At 40.7% G+C, this 27,892-nt stretch overlaps 1 protein-coding gene across 1 annotated transcript in view; it reads left to right on the top strand.

Moving 5' to 3' along the window:
* The first annotated feature begins 12,287 nt into the window (after positions 1 to 12,287).
* flrt2 (fibronectin leucine rich transmembrane protein 2) overlaps positions 12,288 to 27,892 on the top strand; it is a 43,354-nt gene continuing 27,749 nt past the window's right edge. The window contains exon 1 of the mRNA XM_018694765.2: positions 12,288 to 14,164. The gene's annotated coding sequence lies outside the window, so the exon portion shown is untranslated. The remainder of the gene's footprint in view (positions 14,165 to 27,892) is intronic.

The raw sequence follows: 27,892 nt of genomic DNA, 5'->3' as shown, positions 1-27,892 counted from the left end.
CCTGCAGATATTTCCTCTTTTCAGCAAGAGCGCTCTTAAAGCTACACAGCCTGAATCGCAGTTTAAATTGTACTTGTGTACTAATCCCTCAAGTGAATTATGTGCATTTTCAGAATTAAACTAATGAACACATCCAAAAGACTAATAATAAAGGGTAAAGCATTACATAATAACCACTTTATTTACCTTATATCTGAGTGAGTGTTCAAACATCCTGCTGACAGTTTTTTCACTCATTCCTATTAGTAGTTAGTTTGTCTTGCTTTGACTTTCAGCTTTGCAATTTTTTAATGATCCTAGCTAAAGAAATGTTTAACATTCAGACAGGCAAAGTATTTTTTTCCCCATTTGTAGACAGAAACAGATTTTATAAAACTGCAAAGCTTTGGGAAAATCACACAAAAATTCTCAGCAGTGATTATATACAAGGTAATGTTAGAAAATTAAAACATTTGCATAATTGTGTTTACAATGTAGAAAAGTCTACAGTAATAGCAACCTTTGCTGGAGCATGCACACACAGAGCATGTAATTTGCTCCTGTGTGTGTCTGTGTGTGTGTGTGTGTGTGTGTGTGTGTGTGTGGCAGATCAGAGGTTTGTAAATTGTTTATCAGGTAGAAAAGTGCAAAATGTTTGGCACAACTTGGGGACAACACCATGAGCCCAATGAAGCATGATAATAATGCAACAAAGTCAGCATGAAGAGTGAATGGAAACATAAAAAGAGGGGAGCTTGAAAAGCAATGCAAAAAGCCTAAAGAAACCAAAATAAGCGGCTTGCGGAGAGCCTAATGCAGCCCTGCAATAAACAAAATTACAGATCAGCTTGGCTTCGGCTCACATTTCTGGAACCGCAAAAGCTGATTTCCTGTTTATCTAGATGGGTAGATAGGGGAGAGTTAAGGCGTAATTTGAATCCATATTTCATCCGACTTTAACAGGAGGTTTTTCCTGACTTGACATCTGTGCGGTGACACACACACACAGCCAGTCATATGACTCATTAGTGTGTGCGTGTGTCATGCTGGTTAGGGGTTATGCTGTGTTCGTACCGAGCGTGCGAGTCAGCGTCCTGTCAGTGTGTGTGTGTGTGTGTGATGTAAGTGCTGGATGTGTGCGTTTGTCCACATTTTTAACACTGACATTCAAGGTTTATTGTAAGAACGTGTAGACAGGAAGACCTGCAGGGCATTTTCTCATACTTCCCCCTGATGAGCTTCGCAGTGAGTAAGATGGAGGAGAGTGATGGGAGCAAGGGAAGAGAAGTTGTCAGGAGTTAAATACTGAAATATACTGTGGAGAAGGTAGGAACTCAGGTAGAAAACAAGCAGTGTATTTAAATATATCCAGAAGAAAAACTGATCCAGACGTGAACCTGTCGAATAAGGTGAAGACAGCGATAACAGAACACACCATTTCAGATCCTTGTCAACCATGGGGAAGGTCAGTGACCAGTAGATCAGCACAGAGAGCCGACTTAATTCATTTCTAGACTGTATGGCGGTACAGCCATTCACATCATCACGTTGCTTGCCACCCACACTGATACTTGTCCTTGCAGCTGAATCGGATCATTATATTAAATATTTTTATAATAGAAATGCTTGCTGCCTCCAGCTTGTCTTCATCTAATACTTTTTAAATGATCAAAAACACCTGAATTCAGGCTGTCCCTCCTGTCTGCCTTGAAGCCACTGAAATTATCTCAAGAAATTTCACCCATTTACCTTGTTGGACGTCTTCCAGCCTCACAGTATGACATGTTGTGCAAATACATGTTCTAAGGGCATAAAAGTTGCACATAAACCTTGTTAATTACACTGTATGCCACAGAGGAGGTTAATATCTGATAAAGTACAACCTTGGACTTCATGTAAAAATAATCTGCCAGGCCAAATCAGAGTTAATTACAGTGCAGAGGACCTCACAAAGCTGCTTTTGTTGTGTGACAGGAGTTTACGCAATCAGTCAGAAATGCAAAAGGTGAGCTTCCCTTAGGCCAAGTCTTTGACAGCTTCAATTCTCACTGCTATCAAAATACATTGGCTTTTCCTGAGTGTGGGCCAACGGCTAAACACAAGGCAAAGTCGCCCAGACTCCTGCATGAAACATTATACAATAGCCAATAAATTCTGAAGCTAAGCCTTGGCCTTAAAACCTTAACGCATAAATGTAAAACGACCTCACTTGTCAGGAAACACCCTTTTAGCACCGACGGGATGGAGTGGGTGGGTGGGAAGGGGTTGTTGAAGTCAATCAAATAGACTTGCCAAGGATCAGGCGTTTCTAAAGAGGAAAACATGCGGTCTGCTTAGTGTTCATTAATAAGTGGGTCAGTCTGCCTAAAGGTATTGTGCTGTGTTGATGTCTAGTGAAGGAAATCCACAACTCCCAAACTTTTTTGTCAGATACATACACAGTACCCCCTCATCCCATCAAATTAGCTCATGTACACCTTCAGTGACCCCATCTGTCATGTTCTATATTTTTAAAGGGTATGTTAACAAAACAACAAACAAACACAACAACAAATCAAAAACAAACAACAAAAAATGAATGTTGTTACCATACATTTTTCTTAGGTTGACTTTGTCAACTTTGCAGCATATTGCCATTTGGAGTGCTAAGAGCTGGGTTTTTCAGCCATTTCTGCTTTTACCATGTATTATTTTTAGCTGTTTATCCTTTACTTTTAGCTTGTTATTCCAGATCTGTATCCATGATGTTTAGCTGGTTATTTCAGCTGTTTATGTATTACTTTTAGCTAATTATTTCAATCACGTTTGTTTTTGCATTGACTAATTCTTTGATATGTTAATATTTATCCTCTCTTTTTAAACTATTTATACACTACTTTGAGCTAACTATTTTGACTTTTCTTTCTGCTTGCTGATTAGTTTTCATGCCATCTCTATGGCAACATGTGGCTTTAAGGTGCTGGGGGGTGACAGGTCGATAGCAGGTGTATAGTACAGTGGAGTCAGCATACTGTACCTCTTAGTTTAGTGGTTATTGTGACAATATACAAGTAGAATCACACCGATTTGTGATTGTATTTATGTGTATTGTACATGGATATGGTGTTTAAGTTGTGTTTTCTTCTAATAAGCTGAGTTATCCCACAACATTTCCACATAGCCCCAGGCAGCTGCAGAAGTACCCCCCTGGGGTACCCCTGGTCGGGAATCACTAATCTATCTAGCACTTGAACAAACTGAACCTGTCTCGCAGCTTCACCCTCTGGGAAAATCGTCGAACAGCAAATGACATCAAATCGCTTCATGCCACATGTTCTGTGAACTTGACACCACTGATTGGTTTATTAGACACAGCCGTCTTTTAAGACTCTAATATGGGAGTGGTGCAGTGGTATAATGCCACGGGGCAGCGTTCACTATGTGTGAACAGCAACAATAAATCAGCTGCCAGCTCTTTATCTCTGCACTGCCACAGCAGTTAACAGGATTGGAGAGTGACAAATTCCATGTAGCATAATTACATCAATCTGATTACAAATTATGCTAATCCTATTACAAAAAGTGGTAATGGAGTAAAATGGAGATACTTTATGACATTCATTTGATGCATTTGAAGAACTAACGGCACACTGATTGTGATCTTTCATGATTGCAAATGTTGGAACAAAACTATTCAGGTTATAGTCTGAAAATCTATTTGCCTTTTAGGACAATTTTCTTTTCAAACTACCTGCCCAAATAACCCTAATGTAACACTCCTCAGCCGAAATGATCTAATAATCATGGTACCAAGTAATGTTTTAGCAGGTAGTAGTGCTAAATGTCATTCTGAGAGTGACCTTGCTCTGTTTCAGCCTGGCAGCTGCTCCGTCTGTCAGGATTCTCTCTGTGTGCCACAGCAGCAGCTGAGGAGCCATTTTGAGGCCTGATGCATTCAACAGCTGGTGGTGCCAAGCCCAGGGTGGGCGTGGGAGGAGGAGAGGAAAGGGGGATGGTGGGGGTGGGGAGCGTGAGGTCGTCTGTCTATCGAGCCGTAGAAACATGGGACGCGGAGCATGTCGGACGACAGGCGCGCAGCCAAATGGCAAAACAGTGTTCGCAGGAGGAACTGGGAACATTGCATCGCTCTTCCCAGATCCAGGGCTGACCTAAAATCACATTTAAAGTGCTGCTATAAACATCCCATCTCTGAAACTACTGTGTAATGCATGCCATGAGAACACTGCATGTAAGCCATATGCTGCACGTTTCAGGAACAAGAAAGCCTTTCGGTTCAAAGCACTGTTCCTGGTGCCAGGTATGCATGTGTGCGTGAGGACACTGTGAGACAATGCTCTGCTTGTAGATTTTTTGAGACATGAGCTTGACTTTACAGCAGCGTGAAAAAAAGAAAACGTGGATAGTATCCCATTTTTCTTACGATCCTAGGATGTGTTTACATAAAATCAACCTTAGCGGTGTCAGATAATGGAAAACTCTCTGCTGGTTTTGAATGTTTACAGACACAAGAGGATATGAGAGAGGCAGTCTTTAACGAATGACCTTTGTCTTGAAATATCTCAAACCTCTAGCTTCACTTCACTGCAACTCGCTCACTCTGTAATGACAATACTCATCCACAGCCAGATGTTCAAAGCACTATTTTTTTCTTTCCTGGTGCCGCTTGGAGTGTTGCGGTGTGCACAGAGCATCGGTTTGGTTAAAATGAAGCGGAGAGTACTCCACATGAAGGTGGAGTTTCCTGTAAAGTTGTTTTTCTCAAATGTAAATCATCCTGCATCTCTGAAATGACACTCGGGGAAGAATTTCACTTTGCCTTTATGTTTCGCTCAATCACGCAGCCTGCTGTGTGTGTGTGTGTGTGTGTTTGTGTGTGTGTTAGAGTTTCTGTCTCTCCTCAAAAATTATGTGCTCTGTGTACTCTTTGTGCCGTCTGTGTGTGCATTTGTGTTTTAAGGAGAGTCTGCAGAGATGATAAGACAGCTGAACAAATGAAGAAAGAGATAAACATTTGGACAGGACACACCAGGTGGATGGTGAGTAGTATCCATGCGGCACTGTGACACATCAGACTGTGAAATATTGATACAGTTTCATAAAGATCTCTCAGGATTTTTCTCTTTGAATGGGAGTCTATGCCAGGGCTTGGAGGAAAATTCTAATTTAGGAAATTGTCAAAGTCTATCAAAACAACTGTTGAACTGTTTTTTTTTTTGTGTGTTTTTTTTTTTTTTGATTGTGTATATTTCTCAACATTCAAATGTGCTGTATATACAGGTCATGATATCACATTTCTGTGTGGTTATCTGAGTCAACCCTATAACGTTATAATGCACAAATGGCCCTAATGGTAAATATAAGATATATCCACTTACATGCACACCGATATGCATGTATTTACAGTGCATACACACCAATTTACAATACATACACACATGTCCACACAGTCTGCTTTATCTGTTTAGTTGTTTTAACATGATTTTAAAAGCTTCACCAGTGACCGATGCCGCAAATTAACTTGTTAGATGCCTCATATACATCTGTTAAATTTGTTCTTCTTACATGTATGTAACAATCTGTATCATCCTTATTAAATAAGTAACATTAAGAAAACAAACGTATTATATTATTAAACTTGCGTCTTGTTGCGTCTTGCATCTGTATAACATTTCTGTGATCATAATAACATCGTACTCAACAAACTTACTGCTTAGATTAGGGATCATAGTAACATTGTGTCCAACAAGGCAAGAAATGTGAGCAGTCAGACAATCAGACAGGTTTACACAAGCCACATGTCACATCTGTATGTCACATCTGAATCACTTTATCTGAAGGTACATGGGACCCAAAATGTCAGAAAAAAGGCACATTTTGACAAGCAGGAAAAGCACAGGTGTCACTTGTAGTAACATTAACCATGGCTGTGTTCTCAAGTGTCCCAGTAAGCCATGACATAAAGTTAATTTCCACCCACCTGTGTTTTAATGTGTATTTTCAATTTGCAAATAAAAACACCCGGGGGGAAACAACCAGAAATTTGAAAACAAGTCAAAATATAACAAAAAGGTTTTTCACTTGGTGGCTGAGGTGGAGAAGCTGATGTATCTATAAAAATTGAAACTGCGACTAAGTGCCATGGAAACAGACTTGGTGAATAAATCATGACGTGCATGAAGAATGTGACTTAAACATCACTAAAGAGAGGGAAAATGGTGGCGTACAAAAGCAAGAGACATGTTTCAACCAGTGAGGAGACTGTAACCTTTCTCAAATTAGGGATTCAAACTGATCTGCCTTCTTCTTCCACAGTGGTTTATTGGCACAAATCTGGAGAATCAGAATCACCAGCTATTTATCTGGATGTACTAATATTTGCATAATCATAGCTGAGAGAAACGCATACTGATTCCCATTTTATTCCACCAGTTTTCTGGATATTTGGCTGGTGTTTCTTTTCCAAATCATTGCGACTAACCTTGGGTTTCATTTAAACCCTGCTGCATAGTATGACTACTTGTATGACTACTTGTGTTGCCTGCCACTTCAAACTTCTTTTAGTTATGGTACCATGTTCCCAGAGCTCAGCATTTACCTTGGTGAGTTCAATGTTATTATTATCAAAAGAAATAGAAACACCACAAAAATAAGTGATATAAAACAGGAATTTCCCTCCAAGGAAGAAGAAATCAGGATTATTGTGGCAAACTGCACTACTGTACTGTACTGTACAATATATGACTGAGTCACAGCCGACAAGTGAAACACAATTTTACTTATGTTCCTGAGTGATAGGTAATATTCACTCACATAGAGCTGTTATTTCAGTGGGCTTTGTTGCAGCTCCTTTTACATGCAGCTTGAGTGGAGAAGAAGACATTTCCAGTAGATAAGGAAGAAATAATGAGTGCATTTGAAACTAGTTGGAGCTGAGGTCTGCCTCCCCCTTCCTCTACACAGTAAGTCAAACCAAAAAATGAATGGTGGTCTCACAACACATACAGTACCTATTTTACAGTACCTACAGTGTATATGTGTATGAATCATCCAATTGCTCTTAAAAGAAATTCTTAAATCTTAAATCCTGTGAAAGGAATTTTTCTAAATAAGCAACATATTCCCCGTTTTCTTCATCTGGACTCATAACAGTGGCAAGGCTCAGTTTTACGATGATTCGCTGCGATTAGCCTGCATTTCCAAGAGGTCAGACAAACCCTGCTGCCTTATCCTTATTTGACACATTATACACCTCCTCTGGTGCACCCAAGGTGTGCCAATGAATATTTCAGCGAGTCAAAATGGATATTACTCCTGAGTCAGATGCTCTGGCACAGGCTGCAGCGCTACAGGTGGGGCATTAGTGCCAGGCACGCTCAGAGCACAGGGGTAATGTATCGAGGCATTATGGGCTTGGGTCATTTCAGTTTTTTTTTTTCTGTTCTGGTAAGAGAAGGTCGAATATGGAAGATTTAGCTGCAGTTACAGAGGACTTCAGAAGGATTGTGGTTGATTTTCTCAGCTAAAACAAGCAAACTCCGCTCTAACCAGTGGATCTAACAGTGTTTGACGTTTGCCTTATGAGTATATATCTCGACAGTGTGCAAACATTAGCATAAAGTTAGACATGTTGCTTTGCATTTACAAGTACACATGCTTCCCTTTTAAGGATGGTGCAGACCTAGATTGCTTTAGCTAAATATAGATACACACCCATTCATCCGGCTGCTCACATATGATTAACATATGGTATAGTGAGCATGCTAACACTGACGTAAAGCCAGATTTCAGGTCTCTCAGATTCTAGCCTCAGCTGCCTATGTGTCATCCAGAAGGTTTTAGGCAAAACAGCCCTCACATGGCTCATCAAAAGATAAGCTCATCTTACAATTCTTGTATTTCAGCTGAGATCTCTCTTCCCACAATTATAATGCTGAGCACAGGAATTGCCTTTAACCAGTTACTGTACAAATACTGTGACGAAAACCACGCATGAAAGAGCTTGCTTCTTCCCCCAGCAATATTTAATGAAAGAGAATGCACAAAGAGGAAACGTGACACCATGCTTTTATATAAACCCCTGAAATCTATGCAGGCTTAACAAGTGATAACATTGGACTTGGTAAACTGTGAAGCCAGGATCTTATACGGATGTGCAAACCATTATTTGGACATGAGAGGCACATTAGCCCTGGCTGCTGGCACAGAATTCACAAGAAGCACTTTGACTGCAGCTACAAAGGGGCTATGAGTCCTAATCAGGGTTTTACTCACCCCTTTCACTCTCATTCATGACAATACATCTTATTGTCAAGTATCCATCCTCCTTTCATGTCTCTCCTCAGGGACCAAAAGAGTATCATGAGTGATATTCCATGCATCAAGTGTGGTTCTGCCAATTTATTCTCCATAAGGCTGTGTCACTCAGGCTCAAAAGTAATAAGCCAGCACCGCTGGTAAAGACATTTGCAAAGTAAATAAGGCCTCCTTTCTGACACCACAAATGTATGCCTATGACTGCTGTCGCCATGGCACCGCCTGTCAGTATCGTTGTCACCAGTGTCGTCATGGCAGTGTGGGCTGATGTTAATATTGTTCTGCGGTGTGACAGTCTGTGGTCAGGCAGAGTGGGAACTCCAGCAGGGGTGTGGTAAATGTGTCAGTCAGCTACTGTTTCGGCAAAGGACCAGGATGATTTTAAGAACTGAGACATTTTTTTAATTGTTAAGTTATGTATTTATCTTTTGCAATTTTACTTGGATCTTATGTAGTACAACTTCTTTTACTTCTCATGCTGTATGTTTTCGTTTTTAACCAAGCAGGCAGTGTGGTTCTGTGACTGGGTTGGTCAGTCAGTTGGTATACACTTTGGCCCTGACTGAACTATCTCAACAACAGTTGGATGGTTTGCCATAAAATTTTATACACACATTCATCTTTCCCTGAGGATGAATTCTACTGACTTTGACGATCCCCTGACTTTCCTTCTCGTGCCATCAGAATGGAAAACTTTTCAATTATCCAGTTAGATCTCTCAACTTACAAGAAGGATTGGTACAAAGTTTTGTGGACATTCATGGAGGATACGTTTTACTGACAATGGTTAACATGTCACATTTCCTCTCACTTTTCCTCTAGGTCCATCATGAGGTTTACATAGTTTTGGTGGCTTTATGGCTTTACCAACCATCGGACGGACTGCCATGACATTTGCTACACATATTCAGGTGGATTATAGTCACTTTTGAGAAGCTAATGACATTCCCATCAGCTCCAAGCTGTACTTTCTGTTTAGTGCTACTTAGCAAATGTTAGCATGATAACTTACTGAACTAAGGTGGTGAACATGGTGGTCACTGTGAGCATGTTGCCTCACTGGTGTCAGCATTTAGATCAAAGCACCATTGTGTCTCCAAGGGCCGTTTGGCTGTGGACTCTTGAAGGAGCCTTGAACTGATTTGAGTCAAGTTTCCCATTGACACTGATCTGTAGGTGGAAAAGCATGAAAGACTTTTCTCTTTTCTCCACCTTTCTGTTTGCTCAGTTTGGTCTGTTTCTCTCCATTGGCGGAAACAGACCTGATCATGAAACACATCTGGGAATGGCCAGGACTGGACTGCTCTTGATGTATGTGTGTGTGTATGTTGGATTGGGGGGTACCTTCTAGTGTAGACTGGGTGCTGGAGAGAATCACCACTGTTTTCTTTTTCAGTAGCGTGCCCTGAACAGGTTTACATTGTAGCCTTGCCATATGCTCTACCCAGGAAATGGGCTTTATTAATACATTTAAGAGCACGTCAGGCTTTGGTGACTTATGGGCTATGTAAGCCAGTGTGAAGGTGCATTGTCGGCAACTTTCACAAATAAAGAAGGGGGGAAAAGGGGGAAAAAAGATGGAAAGAAAAACACTCTCAAGGGGCCTCTGTGGAACGGGGGACCAGGCGGTTTCGGCCCTGTCACAGGGGAGAGCTCTGTTTTAGCTGAGTCTCTGTGTTCCAGGTGTTGCTTTTTAATTGGCAATTCCGCAAGCAATAAAGCATTTCACTTACTTTCGCTTGTAAAGTGCTTTCATTCCATCTCCAAATGATGTAATTACCCCGCCGTCCCAGGCGAGAGGGCGGCAGGAGAGGAGAGACGTTTGCTCTCTGTGCAGCTCGCTCTCTCAGCAAGAAGCCCCGTGAATGGTTTCATAGGGTGTTTTCATTTAAGAATCCAAACACCATAAAGCGAGGCAGTCGTTTGCACAATAAACGCACACTTTAATTTCATTTTGAGCTCTCCCTGCTCAGTGTGTATCTAACATTTATGAAAACAAAAAATATTAGAAAATATATAGGTCCAGCGTTCTCTTTGATGTATGAAGGTCAGTGGGGGATGTTTGTTCTTTGTTCCTAGACACAGATGGTGATTGATTTTATTTGTCAAAAATTTATCTTTTATTGCTTCTCATGAAGCTTCAGGAGCATACTTGTGTTTTCATCACAGTTTGAGGTTGACTCTTTAAAAGAATGATAAGTTGGTGCTTTTGCACTTTTTTGTTTTCCTTGGTGCTGCAACACATTGCTTGTTCACGACTAGCAGATCCAGTGCCAATTCAAATAAAGCTTTAAAACTTCACTGGTCCATGTCCCCTTTTTTTTTGGAAATGGACTAGTGGTTTACAATTACAAATATGCTAATGAAGTCAGCTAACCCATGGGGGTGATGTTATCATTTTAAATTTTATGGGAAGGGGAGATTTTAAAAAACGTATTTTCCTGTTTATGTAGCGTGGAATTCCCTCTGAGACACAGAAAGGTCAAAACCAAAGCCAAGTGTCCGTTGGCCAAGTGTGTGGAGACGTGTAACACTAACCTGAAGTCATTTGACTAAAACGGATCTCATGATCCACCTGAGGATTGTGAACCCTCAAGAACAAGTTCAGCCTGTCAGCTTGTGGCATGGAGCGAGCTCTGAAACATAAACGCCATTTGATCAACATTGCCCACCGATAGGTGAAAACACTGAATTCCATTGAAGCTGTATGACCAAATAACTCAGCGTGGATGTAAAAACACGGCGGAGAAAGTCAAAGGGAAAACATTCTTTTCGCATAAGGCATACCTGGCAACGCTTTTGCATATCAGACCTCCCCAGTGCCTGTCAGTATTCCAGCAGTGGCAACATTGCCAAAAAACACAAAAACAAGCTGTTCGCTATCACTGCTGTTCCCATGGGAACAGGCCCGCAGAGGGTGTGCCCGCTCCGACACTCATCTGCACAAACAGTATGCAAGCCTAGTCCCCAGCATGCTACACAAACCAGGAGTAAGGGGGAGAGGAGGGGGGAGGGTGCTGCGCAGCCCCCACCACCACCACCACCCCCAGCCTCTTTCTCCAAGAACTGGGGCCTCATACAGAACCCTGCTATCAGTGTAAGCGATTAGCTGGCCCCGCTTGTGAAAAGTGCCACAAGGGGAAAAAGGATCAAGATTCCTGAGATGTTGGGCCTGCAGTGCTCATTCGCACACTTCCTCTCTTTAATAAAGACCACACATTCCCAGCGGCTGGAGCAGCGTTGGGCAGAGCAGAGCTGCAGTTCAAAGCCAGCCGGGGCTGTGGAGGAGAGGGAGAGAAGTAAACAGCAAAGAGTCGACTGGCAAAACAATAAACAAATAAATGCCAGGCCGCTTCAATCAGCCGCAGCTATGTTTGTTTCACTACACAGTTTGACAATGGCATCTTTAAAAGGCACCACTTTGGTCTTTGCTTTTTTTTTTTTTTGCAGTTGGTCTGTGTTGTCAGGTTAGCCATTGGAGGGAATTATCCCCCCAACACACATACACATACCTCTGCCGAGCTGCCACAGGTGGCACAAACAAGGTATAATTAGTATAGCGTGTACCTGCAATATATTTGCATTGCTTTACAGAAGTGAAACCACCACAGAACAGGTGTGTTTTGCGTGTCCACATAAAGCTACAGCACTAAATTATACAATATGGTCAAAGGTTCACAATGAGCCACCATAAACTAAAAGTGGAATTTTATTGTTGCCATGGTTTTGAATGTATAAAAAAATAAGAAAGAGAAAAAAGAAGAAATCGCAACTAATCAAAGTAGGCTATATGTGAAATACTGTGTGATTTCTGCATAAACCAGTTCACTTTATAAATTAACTCAGTCCCATAAAAACCACTACATGGCTTCAAAGAACTGAATAAAAAAACAAACAAACAAAAAAAAAACCAAACACACAACACAAATAAGTTTAAATTACATTTTTAAAAACCAGCAACAACTCTCTCCAGAAACAGCGCTCCTGTTACTCTGGATAATTAACTAAACACACTCTTTAATTTCCATTGGAAGTAATTTCAACCAAAGAAATGGCCCCAGTAAAGCATGTGTAACACTTCTGTGACTCAGTGACACTCAGCTACAAGTTCTGTTAATCCACCCAGTCAAAACTAATACAGTCCAAAACAAAACCCTCGTGATAAATCCCACCTTTATGAAGGTTGTGATGTTCAGTTTTCTTGAAACCGTTTGAAATGTAGTTGTATTGAGTTAAACAGAAATTTTAGAAACACTCCTCAGTATTTTGTACTTTAAACACACTGCATATACATTAACTTCTCCTTCTGTTTAGCTTAATACAGATGCTACTCACTTTTCCAGCCAATCAGTTAGCTTGATCAACTTGTATCATTGTTCAGAGTCAAAGTAAAAAGCCAGTGTTAGTGGACATAGCTATCTGGTTACTTCAGGGTTACCTTGGCAGTGTTATGACTCTTAAAAAAAGAAAGAAAGAAAAAGATGCACAGCAGCAAACAGTGAAACCTAGTTAGGTTTCCATAGGCAACAAGAGCTAGCAAACGTTAGCTATTTGTTGTACGCTAAAAGGTGAGGGGGCAGGGAGTGCTTTAATGGAACTTGACTTAATAAAATAAAATCAGATGTTTGAAAAAGAACATTTTAATGGGAAAAAAAATGATTAAATTAAAATGAACTCTGATGATACTCCATAAAAGAGTTCCTCACTGATCATTGTTAGCTGTTTTGCTCATACTGTGGAGTCTGCCCATTCAAAACATCTTTATTTGGTGTTGTGTAGGTACTTTATCAAAAGCCTATTCCTTTATCTTCTTTGAACTGCAGTTTATGTCAGTATTTCCATTTTATTCCCGTTTATCAACATTTTAAAACGCCTATTCACAAATCTTACTAAACATGTATAATGCAAATAAAAGTTATTATTCCTGTGATTGCTATTTTGACTGCATAATTCCTGCCCCCAGCAGCGTCAAGGCTGCAGCTGCAGCAAAACTAAAAAACAAAGGCTATTTCCCTGAGGAAAACACCCCACTCTTTAAGTTAGCAATAAATCTGGCACTTGTGTGTGTGTGTATTTGAGCGTGTAAATGTACTCAGTGTCCTCAAGTCCATAGCTTCCAGAGCTGTCAAACGTTGCTTGGCCCAGCCACATCCGTAACCCGTGACCTCTGTAACTCCTGTTTTGTTCTCAGCACTCCAGGCCCCTCAGATATCCCTCTGCTGGAAACCCCCCACCACCACCATCGCTCCCAGATGACAGACTCCCCTCTCTTGTCCGTTCCTCCACACTATCCCAGTAGCCTTTGACCTCCCCAGCACCTCTGCCTCTCTGCGTGGCTGCCCCTCGCATTCCAGTAAAGGCGCTGAAACCTGAGCCCCCGGTGAGCTCATCGCCGGGCCACGGAATCAAGAGTTAAATGATACCAAAAAACAGAGAGAGGAGAGAGAACGGGAGACAGAAGGGGGAGAGGCAGCCGTTGGTGCAGGACAGGTCTGGAACTGGTTCTGTGTGTGTGTGTGTGTGTGTGTCTGCTTGCCGGGGCTCCTCGGGGGTTAAGTTACACCAGAGAAAGCGAGGAGGAAAAAGGAAGAAGAAACTGCTGGCGTCTTTGAATTCTCTCCTCTTTTTGTTTGTGTCTCTGGCTGTCTCTCGGCAGCCTGACTGACTGGTGCCTGCAGTTTCCTCTTGACACACTCCAGCGAGCCCGCCGACCTCCATCCGCGCTTTCAAGTTAACGAGCCCCGTCGGTCTCGTCCTCGTGTCTGAGAGCCGGGCTGGGATGTGAGTGTAATGCAGTGAGGTCGCGCTCTCCACTCTCTCTGAGTCTCTGATCTTCTCTGACCCTGCCATGACCACCAAGTGTCCAAAGACGGTAAGTGTCCCTCTTTAAATTGTCTCCTAGTGTGTGTGTGTGTGTGTGTGCGTGTGTAGTTTTGGGACTCTATAACAGCGTCTGTGTGACTAAGAAGAAGTATGACTAAGTGAGAGAAAGAAAAAAATCTTTACCCCAAATGTCACATCTCAGAATCATTGTGATTCATGGTTCATATTGTGATGAGTACCATTAAGATGCTTAATCACTGCAAACATAATTAAACCAATCAGTGTCTCTCTCACGCTGAGTTTGGAGGATGACTGCGCTGAGTTAAAGAAAGGAGCATTTTAGCCAAGAGCATCTCCCGCTGGAAGCAAAGATGAACTTTTAAAAGTTTTAAGAGTGCCATTAGAAAAACCTTTCATCCATGCATTATTCATGGCTGCCATGTTTCTTTCTAGTTCACTGCCTGTTGTTCACCGTGTCTCTCCCTGACCCCACGCTCTTGTCTTGTCAACCTTTGGGGTGACAAATCCCTCTGAAGCAAACTTTTAAACAGGGTTGATGATTTTAATGGGCGCCCTACAGGAGACACTAAATAAAAGGTTGAGTACACATTTTTTTAAAAGGCATAATAAAAGGGTACATTCACATCCTCTCTCGAGGGGTTGTTTTAAAAATTCAGAGCAGTGTAAAGGGCAGTTTACATTCTGAAATCTGCCACCTGCTCTTCTTTACCTAGTAGAAAGTAATTTAAAATAATTGTGAGTGTTTCCAGCAATAACTTTAAAAATGTCTGAGGTGAAACAGAAACAATTATCTCTAACATCTTTTGCAATGGTCTCATTATTCAAATGGGTGTGAAGTGCTCCATTGCTCCTCTCTGGTAAACACACCATGCTCTTCTTGGGAAATAATGACATCTCTATGATCAAAACCTTTTTTTCTATATTTTTATTATCATTTTATTTATTTATTTATTTATTATTTTTTGCCAGGGAAAGCAGCCCTGAATGCACTCAATTTAAAAAGCTGCTTCATCCACAGGTTTTACTTAACACACTACCAGCACGCCAAAATCCCAGACCATGACTGCCAATGGATGTGATTAATGAGTAAATATTACAGCTAACAGAGAACAGCACATACCTCAGCTGCATCAACATATAACCTTTAACATTTAATTACCCTAATAAATTATTCAGCTTTTTACAGAAGTATTATGGGTATTTGCTGTAGCTTTTTTCCCACAGCTACTTGTGAAAAATTTGTTATTTAATAGATTTAATTTCCAACATGATCCATAATAGAGCACATGCATAGGCATCAAATAGCAAACAAGTCAAGGCTCAGAGCTATAGCAAACCATATTTATCTCAATTGATTTTAAAGTGGATGTTAAGTCACATCACATAGTAGCATTACAATACAACCAACAGTTGAATTGTCAATTCAACATGCAGTTGAATTGTTACCGTGTACGTGGTTTGGTCAAGTTTGCAGTTGTGTTACTGTCACTTGAAGTGGCAGGAGCTGGATGTTGCTTTAGTTATTTCAACTGTTTCCTCCATTACTTTTAGCAGCTGTTTATCCAGTCTTTACTAACAATTGAAACTGCTTATCCATTACTCTCTGCTCTCTTGACTTCTTTTCTCATTTGTTAACTAGCTTTCACGCCATCTCCATGACAACGCCTGACTTTACACTGACTCTGTTAGGTAGAAGGTGTATACAGTGCTTGGAGGATGTCATTCTATTGTAGCTGGTATGTAAAAGTAGAAAATGTAATAACACAATGTAAAAATACTCCAAAAATACATAAATGCAAAAAAATACAAAACTAAAAATACACCTAAGTAATATCAGCTAAATGTAGTTATTATGAAGTATTACTGATGGATTAATAAGTAATAGCTAGGCACTTTAATGCATAGTATAATGCCATCCAGCTGCTTTTCTGTTTTAAATCATTGTAAATTGAATATCTTTTGGTCTTGGACTGTTGGTCAGGCAGGGCAAGACATTTAAAGACTTCAACTTGGTCTCATGGAAACAGTCACAGACATTATTGTATCATTTGGACTATTACTATTTTTAGACTTTAAATAGTCCAAATGATTAATTGATTAATTAAAAGAATAACTTTCAGATCAAAGGGCAAGAGAAAAACCTTAGTTACAGCACTTGTTCATTAGATCATCTCATATTTTGCACACAGAGTCTTAATCTGTAATGTAGTGGAGGAGGAGTATGAGCCAGTCTGAGGTGACATTTCCAAATCTTTCAAACCCACCACTAAATTTCATGCATCATCATTCATCCATCAGTTCTGAAAATGTGTCACTAATGTGTCAGTGTAGGTGACAGCTCAACATGTACCTTCTGGAGTGTAGGGGTTCAAGTGCTGAATGTAAACTCTTTCACCCATAATTGCTTTAGGCGACAGGCAGGTAGTCAAAAATGGTTTTGTATAGAGGGACATGAATGAACGTATCTGACAGGTGGAATGTGTTTTTGTGCGGTGCAGGGGGAAGAAAGAGGCAAGCCTCTGTTTGAAACTGTCCATTTTAAGTCATTTAATAGCAGGAATTAAAATCATTTGACACTATTTTGACAGTAGGAATGATTCACTGTGTCTGAATGAGTTAGAAAAAAATGTTAAAGACAATGAAGTAAGATATGTTGGGGAAAAAACTGCTGGGTCTTTTTCTGTTTCTTAATTATTAAACTTCTCTTAAATGACTTTCTTCTTTAGGCACACTTACAGTACAATAGAACTGATCAGTGTCTTGGCAGGGTATTGAATCAATCCTCAACAAGCCCGGTCCTATTGTACTATAGAGTCAGCTGACCGAGGCAGCTAACCGAAGGCATGAATCAGACGTTGTCTGGTGCTGGACATGGCCCGGGGGCAGAACTCAGATATGCGGCGAGGGAGCAGAAGGAGAGGGCTAAAAAGAGAGCATGAGGAGAGTATTGAGAAAGATCCGAGGGGGAGAAAGAAAGAAGAGAGGGGAGAGTAGACCATAGACTGGCTCTCTGGCCAACTGGGAGATCCAGCACAAGGAGAAGCTTGTTCTTGCAGTGCTGAGCCGTTCTCTGGGCATGTAGCAGGAGGACACGGCCTCTTTTGGATGAAAAGAAAAATAGAGTCAAATACCAGAGGATAATGTGATTACAGGCAAATAGGAGAATGAAGGTTAATTGGAGTTAAGTGTCCATAAAAAACGGCCCTATATATACATCTGCGAGTCGGCCTATATTCTGCCAGCAGGGCTTGAATTCTTACTGCTGCCTTTAAAATAAACACAGTTCAGAAAGAATGCTGTGAGTGTATATTTTTGGAAGATAATACCTGGACATTTGAGGTTCAATCATTAGATTATAGTCACTGGCTTAGACATGACTAGAATAACATGATGACAAATGCAAAAAGCATTAAGCTGCAGCACTGACCTCACTACGAATATCTCACGCGTCCAGAGGTTGAACGGAACCGCGCAGCACCATCCAGGACAAATCCCACCCATAGCTGTTTCCATCAAACACTCGTAACCCTCCACTTGTGACCATTTGTGCCCTGTTTAAATGGGACCTGTCATTCAGAGAGACAGATGACCCTCAAAAAGGTAAAAATGCTTCACCTCATGAAACAACCTTGACCTTTAAAACTCGACTGGAGCTAAACACTGGAGAAAAATATTACTTGCTTTTGCCATACTTCAGCTTCCAGGATACTTGTCTTGGCAAGTACATTGACATTCAAGCCGTTACGGTAAATCTGAGGTGACAAATGTTTTTTTTTTCATTTTCTAATGAATCTATCAGCATTTACTAGTACCGCTGACAGAGCAGCATAATAGGAAAGTCGCAGCTTTGATTGCTACAGTAACAATGTTCTGAGAAAGCCCTCCAATTCAAACCACTTAGGGATGAAGAAAACCCAATAAACATTCAAAACAGCCATTTAAACCTGGCTTATATGCCCCTCTCTGTATGAAACAGGCACTGCCACACTGTAAAAAAACAAATTACATTATTACACAAAATAGGGATGGTTTAAAGTTTACAATGTGAATGGTGGAAAACATGACTGGAACATGCCACTCGTTATTTGGAATTTGATCAAACACTGTAATAACTAAAGAAGAAATGTATTTGATAGTGCCCTCTCCATTAGTGTTCTCCACAGGGTGAGATTTTTTTTTTTTTTTTTTTTGGTTGGACCTGTAGAGCATGTGCACCACAGTCTTGCACCAGCTGGGGTTGGTTGAGCATGTGGGCTTGAAACTTCTTCAGACTTTCCGAATCTCATTGGACTGAATGGATCAAATCCCAATGAGTGATTTTGGAGTGTCTGTGGCATTCAGAAAAATGTATTCACTGTTTCACAGCTTTACAGTGCCTTTTGGGTCAGTGTGCATGTCATGATGTAATACTGAGTGTGGCCACAAGGGCAAAATCATCTCCACCTCACAGCTGTGAGGACTTGGCAGTGGGAATCTTTTTTAACATTAGCAGGCTTAGCTAACTAGCTTCCACTTTTGAGTGGAGTGACTTACCCTAGCTTTCTAACTTCCACTTTCCAAGTCACTTAACAGCACAATCTCAAATATTTTAATGTTATAAAGGGACATATGTGTTAAATTGCTGACAGTACCCTACACTGTGGCCTAAAACAGGGGATAATCATCCTGTTTCAATGCCAGTGGGCTATGCAGGACGTGCACCAGTGTATATTGTAGGTTTGAAGCTTAGATTTTGTTTCCAGAAATGTGCTAAATTTATATTTGTTCCCACATAAAGTGAGAAGAATTCAACTGGCACATGTATTATGATAATTTAAAATCACTTAGGTATTTTGTATCCGCTTGATAAGGAAATGTAAACACCTTTCTGCCATTTTGTTAAGTACAGTGCTGTGTATGAGTGAGTAGGCTGACACACAAGTTTTATGGCCTGTAAGCAGGACCATTCCTGTTTGCTTTGGAGCCTTCTGAAAGCAGCCAAAAAAGCATCTGCGAATGCCAGAGAGAGCGGCTGCCAGCAGGCGTACAGCACACAACACAGAGCCCCGCTCCTTGATTTTCTCCTCCAACCACACTGAACTTTTAGCAGCCTTTATGCTGATGACGCACTTTGGACTCAACCACACCACCCCCACCCTCACCTCTACCCTCATCACCCCCCCTTCCCCTTTATCTCAGATTTTATGTTCACGCCTCATAAAAACTCAATTTGTTGCTCAAAGTCGATCTTTAGAACTGAAATCGCTGTTGTCGTTTACAAGCGATGTTGCATTTGGTGTTCAGGCGTTGTAAAGCTATCAGCGTTAGTTTTTGTGGTAATGACACTGCTGCACTGACACTGACTCATGGAACATTTTTCAAAAGTGAAACCACAACAGCATGATACAGATTAGATGAAGAATGGAGATCCTCTCACACTTTAACACCACTGCAATAGTGGCAGGACATGCAGCAAGGAAGGTTCATATGTGCAGATATGTTTCATGCGACAGCAGAGATATAAAGTATCGAAGTACTCAAGTACTGCACTGTACAACTTTAAGGTACTTGTTTTGTACTACTCTACACTACATTCCACCACACTCCTTTTTACTCTGGTACTTTTATTTGACAGATGTAGTTGCCTTTCAGATTAAGATCCCAACCATTCTGGATGGAGCTTTTTGTCATGTCTCAGATGTCTATCAGCTGTTACCAGTCTGACCAAATGACCAAATACAAGAGGCTGTTTTGACTAGTTTTTTTTCTTTTTAATTCTAGTCTGGGTTATCCAGACTAAAATATAGAGTAGTTGTAAACTATAAAAATCTACTTGTGCTCTCTTTAAACTTACATATCACTGTTTCTTGATGATCCTTTTTGAAAGTCATATTCACATCCAGTTTTTTTTTACAAGCGCTAAACAGTAAAACCTGAGCTTGTTGTGTCCAACACTGGGCCAAAGCATATTTTACAAAGCAAAAAATGGACTCCCACACACTGTCAACATTGAGGGTGAATTCATTAAATAGCGATGTGTTAGTCAAGTGACCTTCTTTGAGAATTTCACACAGATTTTGGGTAAATTACCCAACACTCTTATATATTTAAAAACAAACAAAAAAACAAAACACACACACACACACACACACACACATTAGTACTGGGTAAACTTAACATGGTATTGTGTTGTTTGTATATTTTAAATACTACTCAGATTCATCGCCCTGTGCACAGGGGATTACCCTTCAATTAGAAAACACTAGGCTACAACTACAACAAGGTACAAGATACTTAAACAATAATGCAAAAGTATTAATAATTTAGTAATGTAATTCATAAGAATGTAGCATGTAGAACCAGTACTTTTAATGATGATAATTAAAGCATATTTTGCTGATAAAAGTATTTTTACTTCCTGTAAATTGGATTTTCAAGGCAGGGCTTTTACTTGGACTGGAGTAATTTTAGGCTGGTACTTTTACTTAAGGATCTGAGTGGTACTTACACTGCTGTACAGCAGTTATAGCCAGATGTGATGTCACCATCATGTGTTCTGCGTTACGTTTTGCGAGTGATGTAAGGGACAGTTTTGAAATGTGATTTGAGTGGCAATGGCTAAGTCATTTCAAATTTGATTTGAATCAGTTTTCAAACCACCTACAGCATGACCTAAACGTGTTTGTTGCCATCCACACCCGATAAAAGCAATCTGATTCCAATCTGGATATGCCAGAAATCTGATTTAGGCTGCCAGTCTGAACCTGAGTGCCTGTCTTTAACTGTATTCTCTGTTCTTTGTATTCTTTTTTTTTTTTTTTTTATCTCCTCTGAGTTTCTGTTTTCAAGGTTTTCCTTATTCTCCTCTCACTGTTTCTCTCACCAGACGGTGTGACATCATCCCTCAGTTTTGTTGTTGCAATACCCAAACTTATGACTCAGAGATGCGAGTTGGACCAAAGGTTTAGTCAACACAATACATCAGCTACTCTTCAAAACTAAACACCATGCAGACATTATGCAACTCCCTGGCCCTTCTGTTATTGCTCACCTTAAAGTTTCTCTTTATTACACTTTCATACCCACAATAAAACCCACGGCATAATATCGTGAAATGAAATAATCCTTTCATATGGGAACAAATTTAATAATTTTGTTTATATGTATTGCTTTAATACTAACTGATACATGATTCATTCTCAATAAAACTGTTCTGAACATGCCGATCCAAGCTGAGGCTCCCCTACCTGTCAGACAGGCTCAGTTGACATCCAGGCTTTGACAGCACTCACTGAAGAGTGTGAATGTGTGTACATGTTCTCTTCTCTTTGAATATATGTCTTTTTGTTTGTTTATATTCCTTTCCCCTGTCTACATAAATTGGTTTTCCCCATCTATGTGTTGCCGCCTCCTCCTTGTTTATTGTATGTCTGCGTGTTGAACGGACGCTCTTCACTTCTGGCGCTCTACACCATTATTTTCCTATTTTGCATGTCACTTGCTGAGTTAGCTCATGTTGTCAGCTGCCTGCTGAGTGATGCATTCTCCTCTATCTCAAAAGCTTCACAGTAATTGCTGGGTAATTGTTTGTCCAGTAATGCGGCATGCAAAAGCCCAGTCTCTCATTTTGTCTGTAGAATTTTGTTAAAGCAATACACTGTCAAAAAAAACAACATCCTTGCACTGTGGCAAAATATTGTCACGTTTCAAAAACCCAATTATTCAAATAACCTTGGCTGTATTAAAACAAGGAGGAATAATCTCTCCCAGGTGGCGTACAGTTTTCACTTTGTTTTAGGAAAAATAAGCTTTCTTGACTGAACACAGCCTCTGGCAAGCATCCAGCTCAGCCACATTCCACTTTCACATGACCTTCTTGCAGACCTGGCCCCGAGCAAGAGCCGCAACGCCCGTCCCTGGCCACACCTCCGTTTGACTGACCTAGATAATTCAAGGCCTGCTTATCTTTTCTTCTTCTGCCTCCTCCTCCTCACCGTTTACAGGTTTGACTCAACTCCAGAGATGCAATTGGCTTGTAAATTTCATTGATGTGTATTTACAGTTTTGTTTTACAAGGACAGATACATCCCCTCTCAAACACTTGAAGCCTTTGAAATTTATCATAGTGCTGAGGTTGTGTTAGGTAGCATTCTGTCTGTCTGTAGCAGCTTTATGCACAGAGATGTAATGTTCAGATAGTGCTAATGGAGTTTTTAAATAGATTACTTGCTTAAAGCATTAGCTTGATGTTTTAGAAAATACACATACTCCACCTTTTAGCAGATATAAGACTGATACCACACTCTCTGTCTGTTGATGTGAACCTACCTCCAGTATCTGGTTTGCTTTGCTACAGCTAGTAGTTCGTTAGCTTTGCTTAGCTAGCAGAAATACTGAAAATAGGGAAACTGCTAACCTGGCTCTGTCCAAAGGTGAAAATAATTAACCTAAACTAACAGCACCTATAAATGACAATGGAGGTGTGTGGTTCCAGTGTAGATTAAGCAAATGAGATATAATCTGTCTATTAGACCATTTTTGACATGCTAGTAATTGAGCATGTTAGGTGTTTCCCCCTTTTTTAGTCTTTATGCTAAGCTAAACTACCAGGCTGCTGGCTCTAGCTTTATATTTACGCTACAGACACGAGTGGCATCAATCTTTTCATCTAGCTCTTGGCAAGCAGATAAACGTCCTTCTCAAAATGTCAAACTGTTCTTTTAAGGGATTTGTCAAGTAAAAATGTGAAATGTCCACAGATTTCAGCTTCTCAAATTTGAGGTTTTTGCTATTTTATAAGATAAACATCTTACTGTGTTGGACGGAAATCATGATCCCTGGGAATCTCTGACATTATATAGATTAAACGGAAATTTAGTAGGAAAATCAATAGATTGCAGAATGATGAAAATAATTATTTGTGAACCTGAATGCACCAGCAACCCTCCATCTATTCTGAAGTCCTGAATGCAGTTTTTATTTACTGTCCTGACTAACACAGGAAAGCTGTGAAGCTAGCTTCTAAAACAGGAAATGGAATTGGTTTTTGCAAATGATGGTGTGTGTTTGTATTAAGAAGTCGGAGAGACGGAGCCTCGCATCACTTTAATATCCCAATAACGCTGGAGAGACGGGGCATCTGTTTGAGAATTCCACATCAAACGAGACTGCATGTCAGTGGAGGGTTATGCATATATTTCCCTTGTTCTTCCCAACCAACAGGAACAAGCGGGCGTACAGGGAGCGCTGATGAGTGGAAGGAGATACGGTTTTGATCAAGACGAGAAAGTGAGAAAGAGAAGAAACTAAACAGAGGATACATGAGTAAATACTTAGATACAGCGTCAAAACAACTACAACAGAAAAGTAAATCAATTATGTTTCTGAGGCTCTGGTGCTCTGTTCTTGCTCTGTGGTGGTGCAGGCAGAGATGTTGTTTTCCTGCGAGGGCATCTGGAGGAGATTAGGGTCCAGTCTGACACTGCAGCCCCGGTGAAACATGACTCAGGGATGAATAGAGGCTTTTAGACTAGTGTCTGTCTTCCCACACGTTGTTCTGCTATTCTTTATTTGTCCGTCACCCAATAAAACATGCACGGCGTTATCTGATACCCACACACTCGGCGAGCAAACAAGGTCCTGCCAATCTCATTCTCCTCCTCTGCCTCTTTTTCTAAACAAGCCTTTATTAGTGCCTTCCACGTAAGGTGTTTTTTTTTTTATCATGTAAGAAAGCAAAAAAAAAAAAAAAGATTTCTTCGAAAAACAAGATGTCACAGACAATATTATTAATTTCATTGTGAGAGAACGTAATTTGTAAGGTCAGCAAACTTCTTTTTCTCTTGTAAAAGCAGTGAACCAGAGCGAGATGGAGCGCAGAACAGGGAGCGTGAGGGAATGTAACAGAATAACACGAGTTTGGGCCCAAGTGAGACCAAATTACCTGCAAAAAGAAGTCAGTATTCAGAGCTTTTGTTTTGATACAGTCTACATCGCTGTGGGTTGGACTCTTATTAGATTCAGGCCTGCGTTTCCACTTGTGGCTCAGATGGGGCCCTCCAACAGCCTTTATCCAGTTACGTCTGGGCTCCTGGCGCTCCAGGGGAGCCCACATTTGCTCCTCCGTTATGGGGGTGGTGGGGGGACTAATGCATGTCACCAATGCCACCTGCAGTTAGAGCAAACAGAGCTGACCGCCACTCAGCTGGGCACTAATGCACCAGAACAAGAATGGGAGGTTAGGGCATTAGGACTGTATTTCTACATCGACTGACCAAGGTTGTTTAGCTGAGGATATATATATGTAGATCAAACATTGTAAGGACTTCCTGTGCCTGTTTTACACTGCAGGTAGACTTCCATATATCTCTCTGAAAGCTGTTTTGTTGCCTCCATAATTGCCAGACTAGATGCTGCCACTGCTGCTTCTGCTGTTGTCAATTGTATTTTTATTTTTTATTGTGAGAGAATATGCGCGCCGGGGTAGCAACTTGACACATTAACGTAGAGGCATATCTGCTAGCTTTCGTGCTCAGCCTGACAAGCATTTTTTCTGTTTCCCTGAGTGTGTGTGTGTGTGTGTGTGTGTGTGTATGAGGGAAATTCAGCAATTGTACGTTGTTTCCATTTCTTCAACTAGTCAAAGGGAAGACTATATGGCGCTGTTCTCTTTGAGAGTGTGCCACTGTCCCTGCATGGGTTTCAATTTCAACCCCCTCAGCACCTCAGCGACGCAATTGCTTCCTACTGCAATTTATTACAGGCAAATTGAAAGATTCCAAGGTGTGAGTCAGTTTGTGTTGGCTCTGAATCTGCCGGCTGGTTACTTACACTCCTTTTCTCCATTTCTGTACATGGCCAGAGCTCTGGCTCGTCCTTCGTCTGGGTTTGTGAGTGCTGAAGCTATTGTAACCAAGTCCTCAGGAAATAGAAATAGAGACAAAGAGAGGGGGAGAAAAAGGGAATCGCCACTTTTCCAAAGCAAAGAGGGAGGATGGCAGTGGTCCCATTAATTGACCCCCAAGTGAGCTCTCTTGAGGCATATAGGCTTACCAGCGTCAAAGCATAAGAATATGCACCGGGCAGCATCAAAGCACAGCACCGAGGGCAGCTGATAGCTTGTGGTGACATTGTGCTGTGGGACAGAGCACTCTCCGCCATCATTACCATGGATCCCTCACATCGTCTATTTATAATCAATTTTCCATTCTGAAACATGCCGCATATCTGTCTCCCATATGGTGTCGAGGAAAGACAGAGAGATGGGGGGGGGGGCAAAGAGGAGAGAGGGAGGGGAAACAGGGAGCCGGTTGGGTATTGCTAACACAGGGGAGAGATGATACAACAGGGACTGTTCACATAAATGGACCCAGACGTATAAAAGTAACAGCGGTTTAGTGAGGCCATTTCTTTAAAAACCAGAGCTCAGACGGGGAATAAAACTGCTCAGTTCCCACTGGTTCATACTTTAGAATGGTCCCTTTTTAAATTAACTAGCAAACTGTGCAAAGCCGCATCATTATTTGCAACAAAATGGCCTCATTTACTGGCACCAATATAACCAGCCAGTCAATGAGTGAGTAAGCACTGTTCTGCTGCCTCCCATCCTCCTTGTGTTTATTAACAAGGGACTTTTTACACTCTTGATTATTCTGGGTATCGTTTTACACATTTTTTGTGAGTGCTGAAAACTCACTCATGGGTGGAATTTGTTTTGCTTTGGTTAAATGTCAAAGGAGCCTCACTGTCGAGGGAAGAGGGACGCTAAGACATACACATCTTCATACTGGCCAGATGAAAAACACAAATGTAGCTGTGTGTGGGAGTGTGTGTGTTGACTCCTTTCCTGAAAGGATGAACTGCAGCATGTTTGATGGGGGTGATGAACCCATGCTGCAATGACAATGCCCATGTGTGTTTCTGTGTGCCTGTGTTGTTATGATTTCTCTTTGACACAATGACATAGTGAAGGAAATGGAGTTTTGCTCAGGCCCATGACTGTGACAGGGAAATGTGACCAAACACAGAGACAATAGAGGTCAAGTGCTTCTTATTTTCCTCGCGTCCTAATACCTAGAACCCATTCAAGGACACGTGGATGAGGTTCCCGGCCTTGTGGAGCCACTTTACACCCAACTCCCCTGCGGCGACACTAATAAGCCTGGAAGTGTAACCAGTTTCAGAACTGATGCAAGTTAAAGGAAACAAATGGTGGGACTGACCTTTCTGTTAATCTCTCTCATTTTTCTGCTGCTTCAGGTCCACGGACACCATCAGACATGTAGTCCAAAGTGGCACTACTGAGTCCTCTGAGGCCCGTGGCATTTAATTCACGTTAAAGTAATAATCTGTGACATTTGCGGCAGATTTTGCTGCTCTGTTTTGCATAGCGTGGGAGCTATTCCTTCATTCGCTGATGTAAACATGGTATGACAAGAGGGCTCCATTCCAGTGATGATTGTTTCTTTTAATACTTAGTACATGTGTTAAAGTTACACATACAACTGTCCTCTCAAAAGAATAATGCAATTACAGGGTAAAACAAATAATGACAAATAGTCAGTTGCTTATGACTCAAATGTGAGGAGTTGCTGCTTTTCTTTCTCTAGTGGTAAGCTGAATATTTTTAGACAGTTGACACAAAACTAAACAAGCGATTTAAATAAGTCACATTTAGCTCTGGAAAAGAAAACATTATATAGACATAGTTTAGTTAACCAAAACTGCAACTAAATATGTTGTTTACGTTGAGAGATGAGACAGTGAGGAGCAACACTACTAGTTAAACACTGTGACTATATCAACATGGAGTATTGTTGAAAATAAGAGCAACATCTCTATATATTATTTTTTAAAAAAGCAGCAGTTGTTCCTTTTCCTGTGCTGCAAGAGCCATATCAGTACTACACTGGCATAACGCGCATAACATGTGAGGAGAGTAACTTAGCCATGGATAAAAATGAAAACAACAGGGCTTGGGAGGAAGAAACAAGGTGATATTTAGGTCCAGTTTCATTACAATGAGATGAAAACTGAACACACTGCCCTATCAGAAGGGAAACAATGTGGCCATAAAGCAGCTGGTAAGAATACCACACACCTGAAGAGACACATGGATGTATTCCCCAAGTTGATACCATGATCAGACAAATAGACCAGACACTTTCTTATTTAAAACAAATACTGGTTTTGGCTACACTAGATTGACTGACATGTTCAATATAATCTGATGACTAAAAAGATTAAAATGGCAGCAGTTTTCATCGACTAAAACTGAAGTAGTAACAGTTTTCTTCGACTAATCTATGACTAAAATGCCCAAACTTTTAGTGGAGTTCACCAAGTATGATCAAAACTAAACACTGACATTTGACACAAGACTAAGCTAAATTTAAAAAAGCTGACAAAATTAACAGTTGTATAGACAAAACAATTGATAATCAGATTCACTGATAATGAGAATAATCATTAATTGAAGCTGTAGTATTAGTTACTAAGGTTTTGTAAATGATGATGAAAAATAATTATCTAAGTAATGACTAGGAAAAGTAGACTTATGAGGAAAGTCTGAATGTGCTCACTGCTGGAAATTTGCAGTTGAAACATTTGAAATGACTGAATAAAATATCAGTGAAATAAAATTAGTTAAAAGGATTTCAATTTACATGAGGATCTGAGACCTGAGAGAGTTTGAAGCATCAGTTGAAGTATATGGATTTATTAAAATGAGTTGAAATGTTTGTTGAGTGTTATCACTGAAAGCTGATGAAATGAATGG

Source organism: Lates calcarifer, linkage group LG7_1, assembly GCF_001640805.2.
Source record: "Lates calcarifer isolate ASB-BC8 linkage group LG7_1, TLL_Latcal_v3, whole genome shotgun sequence".
In the NCBI taxonomy this organism is placed as follows: Eukaryota; Metazoa; Chordata; class Actinopteri; family Centropomidae; genus Lates; species Lates calcarifer.
This window is presented reverse-complemented; position numbering and strand designations above follow the sequence as displayed.